Here is a 22,661-nt window from a genome sequence, read left to right as displayed (position 1 = left end):
TACCCATAAAACAATTAATTCAAGAATTCACAAGAGGACAGTTAAGTCCTCTTTATTTTCAACTCACATTAAAAGTTAAACTGTACATTATTTAACCTAAAATCTCACATCTGTGGGTATCCTGCTTTGTCTTTCTATCACACAATGATTAAGGTAAAAAAATATATATTAAATAGGAATCCTAGCAGACACACATAAATTTAGCCTAATGCATGGCCACATGGTAGACAGTCATATAATATTTAATGAATGATGTAAATTTTCATGAAAGAAAGAGTGCTCAGTACCTACCAAGTGCTTATCTATTCAATGTCATTTAATAAGGACATCAAGGCTCAGAGTGGCTAAGTACAAGTGGCACATCTGAGATTTGATCTAATGGTTGTCTTGCTTTAAAATATCATGCTTCTGGTTCTCCTCCAAAGGGAAAATTAATTCTGATAAATTTACTTATTTACTTATTTATTTTAGGCTTTTCTTGGCTCAAGCAGGCTTCACTTTGTCACAATGAAGTCAAAATGGACATGTGACCATTCTAGAGAACTATGAACTATTCAAAAGGACAGATAGTATGAAGCCTCATTTTGATGAAAAGATTGGCTTTGTGAACTTGCATGAAGTACTTCCTGTTTCACAATGTTAAAATAGATATACTATTAAGTGACCTTTCAAGGTCCTTTTGAAAAGTAATGATTCATATACATGCTGATAATTATAATACCATCAAACAAACTTGACAAAACAGATTGGCAGCTTAAAGAGTGAGTTGGTTCTGGAACATTTTTCATGGTTTTATTTTCCCACATTTTGAATTATCCGAGTGAGCCTTAAATGTAATCAGAAATGTCCTTCTAATTGTGAGACAGAGGGAAATTTGACTTGAGAAGAGGAAGGTAATGGGAAGACTGAAGCAAGATGCTACTGGCTTTGAAAATGGAGGCCTATTTTTTCAGATTCTTCTTGGCTTCTCTGTGAAGCATTCCTTTCGTCTGGGTATAGGGTAAGACTCCTGTCACAAAAGGGTCTTATGACCTGCTTTCAGGGGAGGTAGGTCAGAGAGTGACCTTTCTAGGTTTCAGGGCTTGCCTTGGAGTAGAGGAGTTCTAGTTTCTATCACCTGCCTCAGAAAAAGGGAATTCTGGTTTCTGTGGAATGCTTTGGGGAAGAAAGGAGAGTGGGAGGTCAGCATGCCAAGGTGCCATACTTTTGGCATCATTCTCTGAGCCCTGACAGCACCTAGCAATCTAAAAAGAGGTGTGTAGCCTTTGAGACTAAAGACAACTCTTTTCATTTTAAAAGTTCTTTATTAGCCTCTTCTATTCCTTATTTATCACCCCTTCCTCTTCATTTATCAGAAATATTTTCCTCAAGGAACTGTTCTTGGCCTCTCCTCTTTCTTCCTCATAATCTTGTCCTTATTACCCTATTTACTGCCATAGCTTTAATTATTACCATATAGCCAATGCTCTTGGCCAATTTGCTAGATCCGGACCCACATTTCCTACCATACATCTTTAGCTGGATAGCCAACTGGTATCATGCATTCAGTATAACTAGAAATGAATTCATCTTCTCGTACATAGATTTATAAACAAAAAACCAAATCATACCAGAAAACAAATGCTTCATCAAATAAGGTATGTTAAAAATTTTGTTTTGTTTTGTTTTACACAATAATGGAAAACTAAGGAAGTATGTTATCCTTTGTTTTTTGCAGATGTCAGTTCTGAGTAATATTTCTTCCAACATTTCTTCATTTTGCCTTGGTGCACATGGACCATCCTGGTCATAGTGCAAATGACTGCAGGAATGGAAAATATGACTTTTATATTATTCTGTATATGAATTCTAATGATATGATCATCTCAACCAAATAACCAATTAATTCAAGTGACTTTGGACACAGTACTGACTTTGTCTCCTCTATAAATTTTTTTCAGAAGACCAAAAGAATTGTGAAGAAATTTTTAACATTACCTGTAGTTTATTGCTGGTGGTATTAGAATAGTAATTTAAAAAACATTTTGTGGGCCGAGCCCGTGGCGCACTTGGTAGAGTGCTGCGCTGGCAGCGCGGCGTCCCGCCGCGGGTTCGGATCCTATATAGGACTGACCGGTGCACTCACTGGCTGAGTGCCGGTCACGAAAAAACGACAAAAAAAAAAAAATTAAAAAATTAAAAAATAAAAAACATTTTGTGTGTATTGTGGGATAGAGCAAATGAGTAATCATACTGATGTTAGAAACCAGTATTCTCACTGTGAGAGAAGGGTGATGAAATATGAAATGGGGAAGGGGGGAGGGGGAGAGGAAAAACTCTGAGCTAGTGGACTGGAATTGGAGGTTATCATGATACAAAATGTGTGTGTGTGTGTGTGTGTGTGTGTGTGTGTGTGTGTGTGTGTGTAAACTATGTCTACTACAATGTTGTGTAAGTGTAGCAATGTAGCAATGAGAACATATAGCACCCTAATCTTGATTTATAAATATTATTTCCCACTAAAAGGAAACATGGTTCCTTGGAGAAATGACTGATTCCAAGTCTGAGGAGGGAATGTACAAGATAAACCAAAAAATATTGTTCCCAATATTAAGAAAGTGCTCAAAAATAGTTATAGAAATGCCAAAGAATATAGGAGCTAGTTTAAAGGAGCTCCTGTTGACCAAATCTGGGATATTAAACATAATGACAATGAATATTGAATAAAAAAGAATCCACAAGCCAATAGTAATTAAAAACAATGATGACAACAAAAAACTGGTGGGACCAGACAGTAAATGTAGAAGAAATGATAGAATGAGAATATCCCCATTTTTCAGTCTTCAGTGTAAATACCTAATTCAGGCAAGGATAATCAATGGATGATAAAACATTTTGGTGAAATTTTGTTGGAAAACAGGATTCATGCACTCTCAAGGCATCAATCTTTAGATTATGTACTTTATGATGAAGAAATCTGGCATGCACCACCTTAACTGAGTGATCAAACATCAGCAATAATTGGACAGTGATTTTGTGTGTTTACACAAGTGATTCTTTGAGAAAGACATAATATTATATATATGACATTCTTACCTAAAATATTTAATCTGAATCTAATCAAGAGAAAACAATCAGAGAAATCCAAATTGTGGAACATTCTACAAAATAACTGACTCTGGTTTCTTAAAAAATGCCCAATGTCATGAAAGAAACAAAAAACTAGTGAACTGTTCAAGATTAAGGGAGACTAAATTGATTGAATTCTGGATTTGAAAAAATCAGAATAAAGAACAGTATTGGGGAAAACTGGGGAAATCTGTCAATTTTTTTTTTGTGACCATGTGTAGAGCATAATGTCTTTTTCTGAAGAGATACATCCCAAAGTACTTAGAGATGCAATCGTGGTGTCTGCACCTTACTTTTAAATGAGAGAGAGAAAGCAAGCTCTGGCGTGCTCACAGGAGTGAGTGAGGGTGGGCAAATGTGACAAAATCTTAACTAGTAAACTTAAGTAAAGTTCATTTCACTTAAATGAGTGTTTATTTTCAACCTTTCTATATATTTTATGATAAAAACTTGGGGGAAATTCCAGTTAAAAAAAACCTTAAAATGTAATCAATGACTTTTAGATAAGGAGAAAATCTATTGTTGTGAAACATTATTATTACCAAGTGCCATTGTTGGTATGCTTTGTTTACAAAAGCAGCAGTATGTGCTTCCTATAATAACGAAATCTCCTGGACCCATTCTTGTTAAATGCCTTGAAAACTAGAGACATCAAAGTGTCTTATGAGTTTCCCAGAGTTGCCATAAATCCCAGCATTCAGTTTCTTTAGCCCAGGTCCACCCCCAATGGAAACTGAAAGAATGGATGTATTCATTTCTGTATTTACAGGGGATCAATTAAATAAAAAAATCAAAAGCTAATTTTTCAATTTTGTGATTTAATCCTTTTGTGATTTTTGTGATTTAAACCCATCTGGGGGGAAGGGAGGCATGGGGGTTGGGGATTGATTAGTCTGGTAAGGGGCATAAATAATAATTATGATTTGTAATAATGAATATGCTACTAAAAATAAAAATAAATAAATAAAACCACAATTTTTAAGAGTTGGAAAAAAAACCCATCTGGGCTTGAGATTTATTGTCAAAGAAACCCACTCTGTATAACTGTACAGTTAACTGTTTTTCAGTTTTTGAGAATTTATAGGAGATTATTCTTAAATTATTTAAGATAAAACACGATTGCTTTTTAAAAAATGAGTCCTAAAATTTTTAAAATATATATTTAAAAATAACTTGAATGCTCAGTGTAATTTTTAGATGACTTTAAATAATATTAATTCAAGCAGCTATTGAGTAGAGTCCCAGTAAACATGCTGATAGTTTCAGAGACATGTCAGCTGAAAACCAGAAGAGAATGGGACATACCTGCCTTGGTTGGCATTCAGAGTAACCTAAATAATCAACCCAACCATTTTTATTGAGCTTTCCTGTGAGTAAGCCTTTGTGGAAGACATTGAGAAACAAACTACAATCCTTACAGTCTGGCTGAAGAAGTAACAGTTATATTTATTAAAATATAAAAGCAAAAAGGCTGGAAATAATCTGAATGTTGAAAAATAAAAGATTAAAATGTCTGACCATTAAATTCCATGTTGTAGAACAATGTCATGGGAAAACAATATAACAAGTGAAAGAAGTGTTCAATATCAGTGCAATTTTGTTTTCTTTAAAAAAGTACAGTGTTATTGCAATTTTGTTTTATAAAAGCAAGAAAATGTGTGTAGAGGAATAGAAAAAATTTACCTGAAACATATCCACTAATTGTATAATGTGGTGTATTAGCCCATTTCTATTGCTTATAACAGATTATCTGAAATTGGGTAAAATGTATTTCTTACAGTTTTGGAGGCCGGGAAGTCCAAAGTCCAGGGAAGACATCTGGTGAGGGCCTTCTTGGTGGCGACTTTCTGTAGTCATGTAGGGTGTCACATGTCCAGAATGGCCTCAGCAAGAGAGCTAACCTTCTCACTGGCTCTCTTATAAAGCCATCAGAACCACACTAATGATAACTCATTATCCTAATCCATTCGTGAGGGCACAGTTCTCATGATCCAATCACCTCTCAAAGGCCCCACCTTTCAAATACCATAATTGGATTTCCCACCCTGTTAACACTGTTACAATGGAGATCAAGTTTCTGATACATGAACTTTTGGGGGACACATTTGACCTATAGCAAATAGTTATCTTAAGGTGGTAGAATCTGTGATTATATTCTTCTTTATAATTTTTGATATTGAATATTTTTGTAATCTTTTATATCTTTTGTAGTCTTTTTTATGTCTTTTGTAATCAGAACACAAATATTTTAAAGAAATAGTTTAAAAAAATAATACAAAGCAGTATACGTTAAGCACCAAACAAATTGTCCTGTTAGTTCTGTGAGACCAACTTCATGGGGCTGGAGTGCTCAAGAATATCTTCACAGAGGAGACAGAACTCCTACATAATCTGTTGCACAGTGCCTTGTATGTGGCACAGAGTGTACTGAATAAATAGTTTAATAATTAGTTTATTAGTGCTGAATAATCACTCTGATTATATCATTTAATCTTCATCTACCCCATTTTGGAGATGAGGAAACTGAGATTTCAGAGAAATTTAATTAACTTTATGAGAATCACTGAGCTAGTAAGTGGTTGGATCAAAATTCAAACCCAAGTAGTCTAACTCAACCTTTACTCATACTAATAACTAGCAATTGTTGGCAGAATATAAGCTCCCTCTTCAAGTCTACAAGTTGTACGAGAGCAGGGACCTTGTCATGTCTTGTTCCACCGTGACCCCAGAGTGTAACACAGTACATAGCACACAGTAATCACCAAATAAAAATTTATTCCATTAATAAATAGATCACTTTTTTTTTGGTGGCTGTCTGGTACAGAGATCTGAAACATTGACCTTGGTGTTATCATAGATCACTTTTTTATCAGTATCGTTTATAATTAAAAACCTAATTACATAAATCTGGGGTTTAGACTTAGCCAATAAAGACAAAGCTTGATATATATGGAGGTGATTAATCAAAATGTTAGTACTAAAATTTTAAAAATAAAATAGTTTGAAAGAGTAAGACTGATGATGTTAAAGGTCATTAAAACATCTTTGTGTTGATATGCTATTTCAGGACTATTGGTGGAATATGTTTTTTGACTTAGAAAACTTACATCGCAGGATCCCTTAGCACTAGACAGGTAATATAAAAAAGAAGATATTCTCTTTCATTTTTTTTTTCTGTTTTTCAATTAGATTTTTAAAAAATTTTTTTATTGAATCATAATTGATTATACATATTTTTGTGGTTCAACATTGACATATGTTGATCAAATCAATATTACTAGCAGATATATTGTTACAAATCATATTTATTCTTTATGCCCCTTGTCCAATCTCTCCCTCACCCCCTCTCCTTCCCCCCCCCTCTGATAACCCTAGATTTCTTGTCTTCCTCTGAAAGAGTAATGGTTACTCTGTTGATTTGTTGCCTAGATGATCTGTACAGTGCTGAGAGGTGTGATCAGGTCCCCCAATATTATCATAGAACAGATGCTTCTTCTGTCACTCTGGAATGGACTTTGTGGAAAGAGACATCCTCTTCTTTTCTTTATCTCTGCTGGTGACTCTCCTTGTGTCAATACACTCCAGTGGTTGGCAGACCATCTGCATGGTGGTTGTGGTGCCTAGTCTCTTTTGCAGCAGCTGTGGTTATTGTGGTGGCTGCAGTGGGCCACCCACATGGAGGTAATGTTTTTGGCGTGCTCCTTGGTACTGGCAGTGTGACTGGTTGTGGGTGCGGGGTCTGGTCCTCAGCTCCATTCCTCAGGACCCTGGCCAGGCCCCAAGGTGCTGGCAGTGTGCTTGGTTGTGAGAGGGGGGTCTGGTCCCTGACTCCAGACCTCAGGTCCCCAGGTGGGCCCCAAGGTGCTGGCAGTGTGCCTGGGCAGGAACTAATTTTTTTGTCTTTTGCTTACTTCTGAAATGGGGGAACTTCCTGTGGGGACCAGTACTTGAGCGTGTGGTTTAGCTAAATTGCTGCTGATTCCCTAGGGAAGGCTTTTTGTGCAGCTCAGGTTTTAACAGTTGACCTTATAGGTACTTCCGGCTCTCCAGAGACCCAGTGCACTTGGGTTGTGTAGAAACTCTGGTATGGGCCTGAGTCTTGTAATCAAACTGCACCCTATGCAATTCTATATTCTTGACCAGTCTCCTCTGAGTGGTCCTTCACTGATTGGGGGGCCAGTTAGCTGTCCTTGCTGTGCCCCAGTGTTCCCCCCAGTGAGCCTGTCTACCCCACTGCCCATGCTGCAAACACTTCCCATGGGATGAGCAGTGCACCGGTCCCTTGCGATGACTCACTGGCCTTTGAGTGGCTCCTTTTTTTCAGTTATTATGGCTCCTCATTCCTATGTGGGTCCACGGGAACCCTATTAGGGGTCTTGCTGACCTGGGGGCCACCAATGCCCTCTTCTCCCTTGCTGCCTCTATGCAACTTCATCCGAAGGGCACAGCTGCGGCTTTTGTCGGCTCCTGCTCCGTGCACTCAGCAGCTCCAGCCTTAAAGTGGCCATGGCACAAAATGGTCAGAGAGGTTTTTTCTTTCTCTCATGGTGGCCTCTCCCCACTTCATGCATTCTGTAGGTCTCTCTTCCTCTCCCCCTCCCTGAGCTCCAGCAGCCCCAGCTTGGCTGTTGTTGCTTTTTTAAAGTTGTAAATTTGTTGATTTGTGGGAGAGAGTGGGAACTGTCTATTCTGCCGTCTTGACTGTAGCCTTCTCTTTCATTTCTGATCTGTCATACTTGTCCCAGAATATCCAGAAGGCAAAAATCTATTCAAAAACAACAAATAAGGGTCCCTTCATACTAATCTCACAGATAAATTACATAAAATAAACATAAAAGTCACTGCATCAGCAGCATCTATAGAGTAGTGAGAGAGATGGAAACAACCAGTAAACAGTTGGGTATTGATTTATCATACAAGTAAGGACCTGGACTGGCCTGTTACTTCAGTTAGTTAGAGCACAGCCTTGCACCACCAAGGTCAAGGGTTTGGTTCCTGGTACCAGCCAGCCACCAAAACAAACAAACAGGAAAGCAAGGATCAGATATTACAAAATTAGAAACAATTCTGAATTTTTCAGTGTATGAAGTTGCCTTGGAAGTTAATTGTACCAGGGTAACAACAGAAATAAAATGAGTGCTAGCTACACTTTATATTAAAAACCAAAATGATTCAATTCCTGTTACCAGTCAGCTGCTGGAAAACAAAAACAAAAACCAAAAAACCTAAGATGAAGATAGAATGCTAAATCATTTTTTGAAAACAAGTTACTTGTATTACTTGCCTATTGTATGCTCATATAAGCAGGTTGTTTTTTACTGAAATTTAAATTCATTCTCTTTGAAATATCTGTGGAACTTTTCCTTTTTGGCTTAAGCAACACTAATTTATTTCACACAGATTTAGAGCTGGGAAGCCCAAGATCAAGGTGCTGGCTAATTCGGTTTCTAATGAGGTCTCTCATCCTGGCTTAGAGGCAGCTTTGTCTTCATATGGCAAATAGAAAGAGAGAGATCTCTCTCTCTCCTTCTCTTCTTATACACAGTCCTATCAGATTAGGGCCCCACCTTTATGAACTCATTTAACCTTTTTTAGCTTTGAAAAATTAATATTTAATAAAAATTGCATACATTTATCATGTACATGATGTTTTGAAATATATTACACTGTGGAAAAGCTAAATGGAGCTAATTAGCATATGTGTTACCTCACATACTTATCATTTTTTGTGGTTAGAACACTTCAAATCTACTCAGCAATTTTCCAGAATACAATACATTGTTATTAACTATAGTCACCATGTTGTACAATAGATCTCTTGAACTTATTCCTCCTGTCTAACTGAAATTTTGTGTCTTTTCAACATTTCCCCAGCCTGTGGTAACCAGCAATCTACTCTCTGCTTCTAGGTGTTTCAATTTTTTATTTCATTTTTTAAAAATAAGTTTTATTATGTTTATTTAAGGTATACAACATGATGTTATGGGATATAGATAGATAGTAAAACCCATATACAGTACAATTTCTTTACCTATAGTCCTTATGTTGTACATTAAATCTCTAGACCTGTTCCTCTTACATATCTGCTACTTGGTATCCTCTGAGCTACATCTCCCAATTTCCTACACACCTCCCATCCCCACCCCTGGCAACCACTGTTTGGTTTTCTATCACTGTATGCTCATATTTTATTTTTTTAGATTCTACATATAAGTGACATCATTAGTTATTTTTCTTTGTGTTTGGTTTATTTCACTTAGATAAGTCCTTCAGGCTCATTCATATTGTGGCAAATGGAAAGATCTTGTTCTTTTTTAGGGCTGGATGATATTCCACTGTAAGTATGTATCACAGTTTCTTTACCTATTCATCCATTGATGGACAATTAGGTCATTCCCATACCTTGGGTACTGTGAGTAATGCTGCAATGAACATGGGAGTGTAGACATCTTTACTAGGTGGTGATTTCATTTCCTTTAGGTATATGCCAGAAGAGGGATTACTGGGTCATATGGTAGTTCTATTTTAAATTTCCACAGAAACCTCCATACTGTTTTCCATAACGGCTATACTGATCTCCATCCCCACCAACAGTATATAAGAATTCCCTTTTTTACACACCTTTACCAAGATTTGTTTTCTTGACTTTTTGATAACAGACTTCCTAATAAATGAGTTTGAGGTGGTTTCTCATAGTGGTTTTGATTTGTATTTCCCTGATGACTATGATGTTGAGCACATTTCCATATACCTATTGGCCTTTTATACATCTTCTTTGAAGAAATATCTATTCAGGTCTTTCACCCATGTTTTAATCAGTTTGTTTTTCTTTTTCTTTTTTTTTCAAGATTCTGAAAACTCTTTTTAATTCACATATTGTTGCTTTGCCTCCCATGGATTTGTCACCCCTCTTCCCCTGGGTGGCAGAGCTGCCAAAGATTACTGAAAGCCCATCTCTTCTGAGCAGTGAGAAGCCCCCAAAATGGGTTAATCTCCCAGAACCCTCAAGATAGAGGCCTTCCTTCCATCTGGGAAATTAACCATGAATTGGGGTTCTCTTCCCGCATTTATTCTCCAGACCAGGAAGTTACAGGAAGAGAACATAGGTGGGGTTTTTGCTAAGTACAGTTTAACAAGTTTAACAATAGGAACTGGTAACATTCAGTAAAGTGACATTCTATAATGCAATTTGCAACAAAAGCTTGATTTTAGCAAACATTCTCTTCTTACAGCAATTTTCCAGTATCTTTACATATCAAGCAGTAACCTGTCTATCTTTGAGCCAGCAACCTTGCTGTGTTACAATTCTTTATCTTACAACAGAGACTCTATATAGGAAAATTTCCTGTCCTTTGCAAGGTCAGTATTTGAAACTGCAAGGCTTTGGAAAACCAGGCCCTGTGAAGTACATTTGCTCTATGCATACTCCACAACATATAGCAATTTGTACATTATAGCAAAACTTGTATTATTCAAGAATAAGTTACATGTATGGTACATAAACAGTATGTAAAAATTTGCCAAATACCTTCTGCCTATAATAATAAAAGATGAATCTACTTTTTGTGTTATCATAATGTGCTGCTTATTCCAACCAAACACTGGATGTTAGATGTGTCCTTGTTAAGAGACAGGGTATAATATACCATCAAGTTTCTCTTCCCTGTGGGGAGATGTTAGAGCCGATGTGACATTCGCAGTAAGAAACTTTTAGAAAAAGAGACTGAAGAAAAAGCATGGAGGAATCTCAGGCAACTCTTGGAAAAGTTCAAGGCCTTGATTTTAGGTTAAGAAACAATCAGTTTGTTTTTCCACTATTGAGTTGTATGAGTTCTTATAAATTTTGGATACTAACCCCTTATTAGATATATGGTTTGCAAATATTTTTTCGCAGTCTTTAGGCTGCCATTTCATTTTGCTGATTGTTTCCCTTACTGTACAGAAGCTTTTTAGTTTGAGGTAGTCCCATTTATCTAGTTTTGCTTTTGTACCCTCAGCTTTTTGTGTGATATCTAAAAAATCATTGCCAAGGCCAATGTCCAAGATATTTCTTCTATGTTCTCCTCTAGGAGTTTTATAGTTTCTGGCCTTGTATTTAGGTCTTTTATCCATTTTGAATTGATTTTTTTCAAAGGAAGAAAAGGGTCCAATTACATTCTTTTGCATGTGGAAATCCAGTTTTCCCAGCACTATTTATTGAAGAAACTACCCTTTCCCCATTGTGTCCTCTTGGTGTCCTTGTCAAAAATTAGTTGACAATATATGTTTGGATTTTTTTCTGGACTCTCTATTCTGTTCTATTGATCTATGTCTGTTTTTATGCCAATACCATACAGTGCTGATTACTATAGCTCTGCAATGTAATTTTAAATTGGAAAGTGTGATGCCACCAACTTTTTCTTTCTCAGGATTATTTTGACTATTTGGGGTCTTTTGTGGTTCCATATGAATTTTAAGATTTTTTTTTCTATTTCTGTGAAGAATACCACGGGGATTTTAATATAGATTGTGTTGAATTTGTATATTGCTTTGGGTAGTATGGACATTTTAATAATATTAATTCTGCCAATCCATGAGCATAGGTTATCTTCCCATTTATAGGTGTCTTCTTCAATTGCTTTTATGCATATTTTATAATTTTCAATGTATAGCTCTTTCTTTTATCTCTTTGGTTAAATTTATTCCTAAGTATTTTGGGTTTTTATTTTTATTTTTTTGATGTTATCATAAAGAGAATTGTTTTTTTGATGGCTTTTTCAGTTTGGCCTATATTAGCGTATAAAATTGCTACTGATTTTGTATGTTGGTTTTGTATCCTGCAATGTTACAAATTAATTAATTAGTTCTAACAGTTCTTTTTGTGGAATCTTTGGGGTTTTTTAAATATAGGATCGTTTCACCTGAAAATACAGATAAATATACTTCTTCCTTTCTGATTTGTATGGCTTTTCTTTTTCTTGTTGGATTGCTCTCACTCATGCGTCAAGTAGTATGTTGAACAGAAGTGGTGAGAGTGGGCATCCTTGTCTTGTACTGGATCTTAATAAATAAGCTTTCATTTTTTAAATGTTAATTATAATATTAGCTGTGAGTTTTTCATAAACAGTCTTTATTATGTTGGGAAACTTTCTTTCTATACCTAAACTGTTGAAAGTTTTAATCAAGAAAGGATGTTGGACTTGGTTGAATGCTTTTTCCACTTCAATGAAGATGAGATAGTTATATGGATTTTACCTTTCATTCTGTTAATGTGATGCATCACACTGAATGATTTGTATATGTTAAACAAGCCTTGCATGCCAAGGATATATCCCCCTTGGTCATGATATATAATCTTTTTGGTGTGTTGTTGGATTTGGTATACTGATATTTTATTGAGAATTTTTGCATCAATGTTCATCAGAGAAATTGGTCTGTAGTTTTCATTTCTGGTGATGCCTTTGTCTGGCTTAGGTATAAAGGTGATGCTGGCCTCATAAAATGCGTTTGGAGGTATTCCCTCTAGCTCTATTTTTGGAAGAGTTTAAGAAGTATTGGTATTAATTCTTTGAATGTTTGGCAGAATTCAGCTATAAAACCATCTGTTCTTGGGCTTTTCTTTGTTGGAAGGTTTTTTGACTACTTCTTTAATCTCTTTATTTAATATCAGTCTGTTCAGGCTTTCTATTTCTTCCTGACTCAAAAGCTTGGTAGGTTGTATTTTTCTAGGAATTTATCCATTTTCTGTATGTTATCCAATTTGTTAGCATTTAATTATTCATAATGGTCCCTTATGACCATTTTTATTTCTGCAGCGTCTGTCTTAATTTCTTCACTTTCATTTTTTTGAGTCTTCTCTTTTTGTTAGTTAGACTATCTAAGGGTTTGCCAAGTTTATTTATTTAAAAAATCCTAACTTTTAGTTTTATTGATTCTTTCTATCATTTTTCTTTTCTCAATTTGATTTCTTTCTGTTCTGATTTTTATTATTCCCATCTTTCTGTTAATTTTGGGTTTAGTTTGTTCTTTTCTTAGTTCCTTGAGGCATAATGCTAGACTATTTGTTTGGAATATTTCTTTTTTTAATGTAGGCATTTGTTGCTATAAACTTCCCTCTTATAACTGCTTTTGCTGCATTCCACAGGTTTTGGTATATTGTGTTTCCATTGTTGTTTGTCCCAAGATATTTTCAAATTTCCTTTTTGATTTCTTTTTTGACCTATTGATTGTTCAGGGACATGTTGTTTAACTTCCACATATTTATGAATTTTCCAAGATTCCCCATTACTAATTTCTAGTTTCACACCATTGTGATATGATTTAAATCTTCTTCAATATGTTAAGACTTGTTCTGTGACCTAACATATGATCTATCCTGGAAAATGTTCTTTGTTTGCTTGAAAAAAATATGTATTCTGCAGCTGTTGGATGAAAAGTCCTGTATATTTCTGTTAAGTTCACCTGGTCAAAAGTGCAATTCTTTTTATGTGTGTGTCTTGTTTTCTTACATTTTATTGAATGTTTTTCATTCTGCCTTTCAACTTGAATCAACAATTGTAAATAACAATTTTATAGAATGATATAAGTATCTTCACAATTACATGTTTAACCTTTGCACATAAATTTATTTTGAAAAGGTAATATATTAGTAAATAAGTAAATATTTATCCCAATCTTTAAAACCTTTTATGAAACCTAGAATAAATGTATTTAAATTATATTTCCTGGGCAATACTAGAAATCTATATAGCTAAAGAATATTCACAAAGAGGGAAGAAACTACAAAATGAGAACTATCGGTATGCTAGATAGGACAACCAACTAAGCTGTCTTCAAATATGATTTGTCTAAGAAGCATGATGCTGTCTTTTCCATATTTTAGTCTTTTACACTTGTTCTTTAATCTAATATATCCTGATATTCTAGCAAATAATAGAATTAAAAACTACTCTTCCCCAGAGTGGAAATTTGCAATAAAATGCATTACTAGTTTAAGGAAATATTATCCAAAAATTAGTACTGTTTAAAATTTACATTATGAACCATTAAAAACAACAAAAGCTTATCTCTGTTCCAAATGTAGGCCAATTTAAATTATTTTCAATATAGCTAAACTCAATGTGGTGGTTACATGTGGTTAAATCTGGCTGAGCAGACTTCTAAGAATAAAACTATGTAGGTGGTCCACTGGGATCAGTTAGTTCCCTTCCTTAGCTGAACTACCTCAGATTCCTACCACACTCCTCTCTTTCTGAGGAGACTCAGCGGAAAAGAATCCATCATCCATATGCTTACGTGAAACCCACTCCTTCCCGCTGGCCGACCTCCACATTATAAACTACTTGTTAGTTGTGCTTTTACGGTTTTTTTTCATTAGAGACCATAACTTTTGAGTTGAATTATTCAACATGAGGGTCACAATGAGAGAATATGGATCATTCTTATTCTTGTGAACTGTGATCTTTCAAGTCTTCACCTGCTTCAACTGAAAATGGCTTTTCCAGTAGAAATACTGTTTGTTTCCAGTGTGTTTTGGTACTCAAGGGACCCAAAAAGAACACTACCCTGTTGTGGCAATGATTCTCAAAAAATATATATCAATGTATCCAGCAATTGTGGTGCACATGGATGTCTTTGTGATTTTCAGGGTAAAATCTGAAGAAAACCCCAAATCTGAGATAGATGTTGTATGGCAGTATATATGCTTAATACCACAATGGTCTGAAATAAGACTCTTTGGATCTAACACTTCCACAACAGCTTCTGGAATAACTGCTTTCTTCATGCAGGACATGATGAAGCCATAAACTTCATCCCCCAAAAGCAATTCTATCAGCATGTTTATTCACATCACTCACCACTACAAGGCTGATAGTGCAAATGTCAGGGTAGACTGATCCTCATTTTGCTAAGTATTTGTTCTTTGCATAAAGGACAGAATCTAACATAGACTCAAAAAGAAGAAAATAGCCCATCCACTTGGATGTAATAACATCCACTTTTTCTACAGAAAGATGAATGAACTACTTCAGTCTTTCCTTTAATTAGTACACTAGTATTGTAGTGGATTGAATTATGTCTCCCCAAATTCATTGGAACTTGAATTGTGTCCCCCAAGTTTTATGTATCCGAAACTTAGCCCCCACTGTGACAGTTAAGAGGGTGGGAAATCCTATGATGTTAATTGAAATGTGGAGCCTTGAATAAGTGATTGGATTGTAGGACTGTGCAGTAGTGAATGGATTAAAAATGGTGGTCAGGGTGTGGTTCTGAGGGCTTTAAAAGAAGAGGAGAGTCTGTTTTGCTCTTTCTACACTCCCTGCTTCCACCATCTTACAATGTGAGACCCCTGAGTCACTGTCGCCACCACCAGATGGACTTTGGACTTCCCAGCCTCAGAAACTATAAGCAATAAATAACATTTTCTTTATTAATCACCCAGTTCCAAGTATTTTGTTATAAGCAATGGAAATAGACTAATACAGAAAATTGGTACCAGAGAAGTGGGGTGTTGCTTATAACAAATACTTGAAAATGTGGAAGTGGTTTTGGAACTGGGTGTTAGGCAAAGGTTAGAGGAGTTTGGAGGACTCAGAAGTCAAAAAGATGAGGGAAAGTTTGGAATGTCTTAGAGACTGGTTACGTGGTGGCAAGCAGAATGCTTATAGAAATACGGACCGTAAAGACCATTGTAAGGAAGTCTCCGAAATAAGTTTATCAGAAACTGGGGCAAAGATCACCCTTGCTGTGAACTGGCAAGGAACCTTGCTGCATTGTGGCCAATTCTTCCATTTCAGGCCCAAAGGCCCAGGGAGACAAAATTGCCTTTGGGAACAGGCCTGAGGCACTCTGCATGGGCTCGCTGCCCACGGCCACCTCAAGAAGCTGCTTCCAGCACCAGCACTCCCGCTGCTTTGGCTATTCCAGCTGTGGCTAAATTGGCCCCAGGTGTGGCTGGAGCCACAGCTTTGGAAGATACAAGACAGAAGCCTTGGTGGCATCCACGTGGTGTTAGGTCTGTAGGCTTGCAGAATGCCAGAGCTGTGGAGGCTTGGGAGCCTCCACCCCGAGTTCAAAGGATGTATGGAAAAGGCTGGGGGCCCAGGAGGAGACGTGTCATAGGGGCGTAGTCACTGCGGACAGCCTTCACTAGAGCAATGACTAGTGGAAATGTGGGGGTCAGAGTTGCAGTAGAAAAACTCCATCAGTGCCATGCCTAGTGGAGCTGTGGGAGCTGGATGGCCATGGAGACCCCAGAATTTTGGAGCTACCAGAGTGGAACAGCAGACTGGGAGAGCTAAAGCCTCACCTGAGACCAGGAAAGCCATAGAGGCAGAGCTGCCTGAGGACTTGAGGACCCAACTCCAGCACTAGTGTGCAGAGGACATCGAACATGGAGTCAAGGTACCTCATTCGCCAGCTTTGAGATTTGATGCCTGCCCTGCTGGGTTTTGAACTTCTTTGGGACCTGCTACCCGTTTCTTTTGGCCTATTTCTCCCTTTTGGAACGGGAATATGTATGCTGTCTGTCCCACCATTGTATCTTGGAAGTAGATCCCTTATATTGATTTCACAGATGGGACTTTGAACTTTGGACTTTTGAGTTCAAACAAGTGAAGAGTTAGGGGATGAAATGAATGTATCTGCATGTGAAAAGACATGAGTTTTGGAGGGCCTGAGGTAGAATGTAGTGGATTGAATTATGTCCCTCCAAAATTCACTGGAACTTGAATTGTGTCCCCTAAGTTTTATGTATTAGAAACTTGGCCCCCACTGTGACTGTTAAGAGGGTAGGAAATCCTATTATGAAATTGAAAGGTGGAGCCTTGAAGAAGTGATTGGATTGCAGGACCGTGCAGTAGTGAATGGATTAAAAATGGTGGTCAGGGGCGTGGTTCTGAGGGCTTTAAAAGAAGAAAGAGTCTGTCTTTCTCTCTCTGCTTCCATCATCTTGCAATGTGAGACCTCTGGTTCACTGTTGCCACCACCAGCTGGACTTTGGACTTCCCAGCCTCAGAAACTGTAAGCACTAAATAACATTTTCTTTATAAATTACCCAGTTCCAAGTATTTTGTTATAAGCAATGGAAAAGGACTAATACAGGTATCTTCAGGTTTATTTAGTATTATGGTATCCATTGCCTGGTAAAATAGTTTGGATTGATCAACTCCAAGACCTTTCTCCACCCCAGCGTTAGCAGCAGAGAGAATTCTTGTTCCACAACCAACATCCAAAATGACCTTTTCTTTGAAGATAGGTGGATTTAGGTATATAAAATTTCTGTAGCTTTCTGTTCGTGTTTTGTCCTTTAGCATTTTTTCATGTGTCCCATAATGCCTGTAGAAATAAACACTATCCTCATCCTCCTAGAGGTCTGCAATGGCAGTAGCGGATGACGAGCAGGTTCTGACATCTGCATTCATCACAAAATCCTAAGGAAACTGTTACATTCTTTGCAGATCTTCACATGCTCTAGCTAATGCAGCTTCCGTGGACAGTGCCCTGCCTTCCAGATGTTTCAGTTTTTCAACAACCAATGTATTCTCACCAAATCCATTGGAGTATGAGAATGGGACCGACACAGATTCATAAAGATCTTCTATATCAAACTTCTATATGACCTGAAAAGGTCATCTTCTAATACTGGCTTCAAATATTCTTTCTTCCAAGACACTGGATTGTATACGGAATTCATACACTCAACTGTAGGATTCTTAAGTCTAATAAAATTTAGTAATGTATCCATAAAATTCAAGTCCATGTTTATGGACCATGATATCAATACTAAATTGATGCTCAGATTGACAGTGTGAAAATGTTTCTTTAGCAGATGTGAATAACCTGGCTTTCCAGTTCATGGCTCCTCCCTTTATATCACTGTGGGTCTTCCTTCTCAACATGCCCTCACACTGTACCACTGGTTCAAGAATTTGACAACAGGCCACTCTGGTTTGACTCCTGACCAGTTGTTTCTGGGCAGACCACACAGATCACACATGGCCCAGGCACTCTAAGGCTCTGGCCGGGCTCTGAGATGGATGAACCTGTCACAGAATAGGCAGGGGGTCTGCTGCCTGTTGTGGGGAAGATCAGCATCATCCTCATCCTCCCGGCGGCCTCATCACTGCTGTCTGACAGTTCTGGCAGGTCCTCCACATCCTCTGCAGCAGCCCAGCTGCCCACAGCATCCGACGCTAATGAGCACATGGCTGTGGCACCCCAGGAGCATGCCTGGGGACAGGGACCTGGCTGGGTAGCACACTTGAGTAGCCTCCACTGAGCTCTCTGGGCCGGGGTCTGGGAAGGAACACTTGTGGGTGGCAGGCACTGAATTTGGAGAATTCCAAAAGTGCAACAGCATTAATTTTCTGTCTGGTTAACCATCCATTGTTGATAGTGGGGTACTTAAGTCCCCTCCTATCATTGTATTACTAACTATTTTCTCTTCGTGTCCATTAATATTTGCTTTATGTACTTAGGTGCTCCAAAGTTGAGTGCATATATATTTGCAAAGGTTATGTCCTCTTGATAAACTGACCCTTTTTTCACTAAATAATGACCTTGTTTGTTTCTTGTGACAGTTTTTGACTTGAAGTCTTTTCTATCAGATATAGTAGACACCTCTACTCTCTTTTGGTTATCATTTGCATGGAATATCTTCTTCCATCCTTCCATCCTTTCTTTAAAACTGTATGTGTCCTTAAAGCTTAAGTGGGTCTCTTCTAAGCTGCATAAAATTGGATCTTTTTAAAAAACCATTCATCCACTCTTTATCTTTTGATTGGAGAATTTAATCCACCTACATTCAAGATTATTATTAATAGGTAAGGACTTACTACTACCATTTTATTGTTTGTTTTCTGGTTGTTTTGTAGCTCCTTTGTTCCTTTCTTTCTCTCTTTTGTGATTTGATAATTTTCTGTAGTGCTAAACTTTGATTCCTTTTTCCTTATTGTTTGTGTATCTTCTGTAGTTTTTGTTTTGTGGTTACTATGAGGCTTACATACAACATCTTGTAATTATAATTTACTGTTTTAAGTTGACAACTTCTGTTATATACAAAAAGTCCAGACTTTTGCCCCCCATTTATGTTTTTGATGTCACTATGTCTTTTAATATGTGTATTCCTTTACTTCTTGTAGCTTTAGTTATTGTTGACCATTTTGACTTATAGCCTTCATCCTAGAGATATGTATGATTTACACACCACCATTACAGTATTGGAGTATCCAGTATTTAAATGGTTAAAATTAATAAATTTATTAATTTTAAGGTTTTGGTGAGGTCTTTAGGGGAATATATATACTAGGGTACTTCAAAAAGTTCATGAAAGAATGCAATTAAAGATAATATGAATCCCCAATGACCCATTTGATGGTGGTATATAGTGAGCAAGTATGAGGTGATATCTCATTGCAGGTTTAATTTACACTTCTCTGATGATTAGTGATGTTGAGCATTTTTTCATACACTTGTTGGCTATTTGTATATTTTTAAAAAATGTCTAATTCAGGTCCATTGACCATTTTTAATTAGGTTGTTTTCTTGCTCTTGAGTTGTTTGAATTCTTTATATATTTTGGACATTAACCCCCATCAAATGTATGGTTTCCAAACATTTTCTCCCATTCTGTAAGTTGTCTCTTCACTCTGTTGTCTTTCCTTTGTTTCCAAACTAAAGCTTTTTAGTTTGATACAATCCCTCTTGTCTATTTATGCTTTTGTTGCCTGTACTTTATGGGTCATATCTGAACAATCATTGCCCAGACCAATGTCATGGAGCTTTTCCCTGTTTTCTTTAGTAGTTTTACAGTTTCAAGTCTTACACTTAAATCTTTAATCCATTTTGAGTTAATTTTTGTACACGGTGTGAGATAAGGATCTAATTTTATTTTTCTGATTGTCAATATCCAGTTGTCTCAACACCATTTATTGAAGACATTGTCCTTTCCCCATTGTGTGGCCTTGGCACCTTTGTCAAAAATCATTTGACTGTAAATGTGTGGATTTATTTCTGGGTCTCCACTCTGCTCCAATGGTCTGTGTGTCTGTTTTTATGTCACTACCCTGCTGTTTTGATTACTATACCTTTTAGTATATTTTGAAGTCAAGTACTGTGATACTTCTAGCTTTGTTCTTTTGCTCAAAATTGCCTTGGCTACCTGGGGTCTTTTGTGATTTCATAAAAAATTTAGGATTTTTTTCTATTTCTGTGAAAAACATCATTGGAATTTTGTTAGGGATTGCACTGAATATGTAGATCACTTTGCAGACTATGAACTTTTTAACAATATTAATTTTTCCAATCCACGAACATGGGATATCTTTCCATTTACTTGTGTTATGTTCAATTTCTTTTATCAATGTTTTTATAGTTTTCAGTGTACAGATCTTTCATCTTCTTGGTTAAATTTATTCCTAAGTAGTTTATATTTTTTGTAGCTGTTGTAAATGCAATAGTTCTCTTGATTTCTTTGTTAGATAGCTGGCTGTTAGTGTATAGAAATATTATTGATTTTTGTATGTTAATTTTGTATCTTGCAACTTTATTGAATTCATTTATTAATTTTAATGGTTTTTGGTGAAATCTTTAGAGGAATATATATACAAGGGTACCTCAAAAATTCATGAAAAAATGGAGTTAAAAGATAATATGAATCCTTCCATGAACTCTGGAAAAGCTTTCGTGTGTGTGTGTGTATGTGTATTTTCTGCAAACAGGGACAACTTAACATCTTCCTTTCCAATTTGGATGCCTTCTATTTCTTTCTCTTGCCTAACTGTTCTGGCTAGAACTGCCAGCACTATGTTAAATAGAAGTGGTGAGAGTGGGCACCCTTGTCTTGTTCCTGATCTCAGAGGAAAAGCATTCAACTCTTCCCTGTTGAATATGATGCTAGCTGTGGATTTGTCAGATATGGCCTTTATAGTGTTGAGGTAGATTCCTTCTATACCTAATTTTTTGAGTTTTTATCTTGAACCAATGTTAAGTTTTGCCAAATGCTGTTTCTGGATCTATTGAGATGATCCTTTGATGAAGGTTTTTGTCCTTCATTCTGTTTATGTGGTCTATCACATTTATAGATTTTTGTATGTTGAACCATGCTTGCATCCCATGGATAAATCCCACTTGATCATGGTTTATGATCTTTTAATGTGCTTTCAAATTCTGTTTATTAGTATCCTGTTGAAGATTTCTGCATGTATGTTTATCAGGGATATTGGCCAGTAATTTTCTTTTCCTGTAGTGACTTTGTCTGGCTTAGGTATCAGGGTAATGTTGGTCTTGTAAAATGAGCTTGGAAGTATTCCCTCCTCTTTGATTTTTTGGAAGAGTTTAAGAAGGATTGGTATTAGTTCTTTAAGTATTTGATACAGCTTAGCAGCGAAGCCATCAGGTCCTGGGCTTTTCTTTGATGGGAGATTTTATTACTGATTCAGTCTCCTTACTCATCATTGATCTGTTCAGATTTTCTATTTCTTCATGATTCAGTCTTGGCATGTTGTATGTATCTAGGAATTTATCCATTTCTTCTAGGTTATCCAATTTGTTGGAATATAATTGTTCATAGTAGTCTCTTACGATCCTTTGTATTTCTGCAGTATCAGTTCAATACGTCCTCTTTCATTTGTGATTTTATTTACTGGAGTCTTCTCTTTTTTTCTTAGCCTAGCTACAGGTTTGTCAATTTTTATTTCTTTTCAAAAAGCTGACTTGGTTTTGTTAATCTTTTCTACTGTTTTTCTTGTCTCTAATTGATTTGCTTCTGCCCTGATCTTTATTATTTCCTTCCTTTTACTAACTTTAGGCTTAGTTTGTTCTTGTTTGTCTAGTTTCTCATGGTAGGTTTTTCATTTGAAATCTTTCTCTCTTTTGTGATGTTAGCATTTATTGCTATAAAATTCCCTCTTGGGACAGCTTTTGCTGCATCCCAGAAGCTTTGGTCCGTTGGGATCCAATTTTTGTTCATCTCAAGATATTTTTACATTTCCCTTTTAATTTCTTCTTTGGTTTTTCAGAAACATGTCTATTTTCCACGTATTTATGAATTTTCCAAAATTGTGGAACTTCTTAACAGGTAGATTTTATCATTTCTCAAAGTTTATCTTTCATTTGAAATAAAATTCTAAAATAGTAGTTATTAAAGTGTGTATTTTTTCAAGGTTAGCTTAAGATGGCCAAATATGATTAGTAGTGGGCCTTCTAAATATATATGTATATATGTGTGTGTGTGTATATATACAATTATAAAAAGAATACATCCTTACAGTAATATATTCAGTGTAGTATAAGTTTTAAAATAAGTGTGGAAGACCTCCCCCTTTCCCATAACCAATGGTAACCATTAAAATCACTGTTAAGCTTTCTTTCATGAAACATAGGTACTTATATATAAGCATCTGATGTCTCACTTCCCATCCACATATGTTATCTACTACTCTTGGTCTTTCTCACTTAGTAACAGGCTTTGAACATCATTTCAAAAGCTAATACTGATATTTCTTGTTCCTTTTAATAGCAGTATAATATTCCATTAGCTCTGTTCTCTTTTTTTTCTATTCCCCTTTTAACAG

At 36.4% G+C, this 22,661-nt stretch overlaps 1 pseudogene; it reads right to left on the bottom strand.

Annotated features, from left to right (window-relative positions):
- Positions 1–14,425: 14,425 nt before the first annotated feature.
- LOC134370491 (protein arginine N-methyltransferase 3-like) lies at positions 14,426–18,294 on the bottom strand (annotated as a pseudogene).
- Between the last annotated feature and the right edge of the window lie 4,367 nt (positions 18,295–22,661).

Source organism: Cynocephalus volans, chromosome 2 (genome assembly GCF_027409185.1).
Source record: "Cynocephalus volans isolate mCynVol1 chromosome 2, mCynVol1.pri, whole genome shotgun sequence".
NCBI classification, from domain to species: domain Eukaryota; kingdom Metazoa; phylum Chordata; class Mammalia; order Dermoptera; family Cynocephalidae; genus Cynocephalus; species Cynocephalus volans.
The sequence above is the reverse complement of the archived record's forward strand: the minus strand, read 5'-3'. Positions and strand labels throughout refer to the sequence as shown.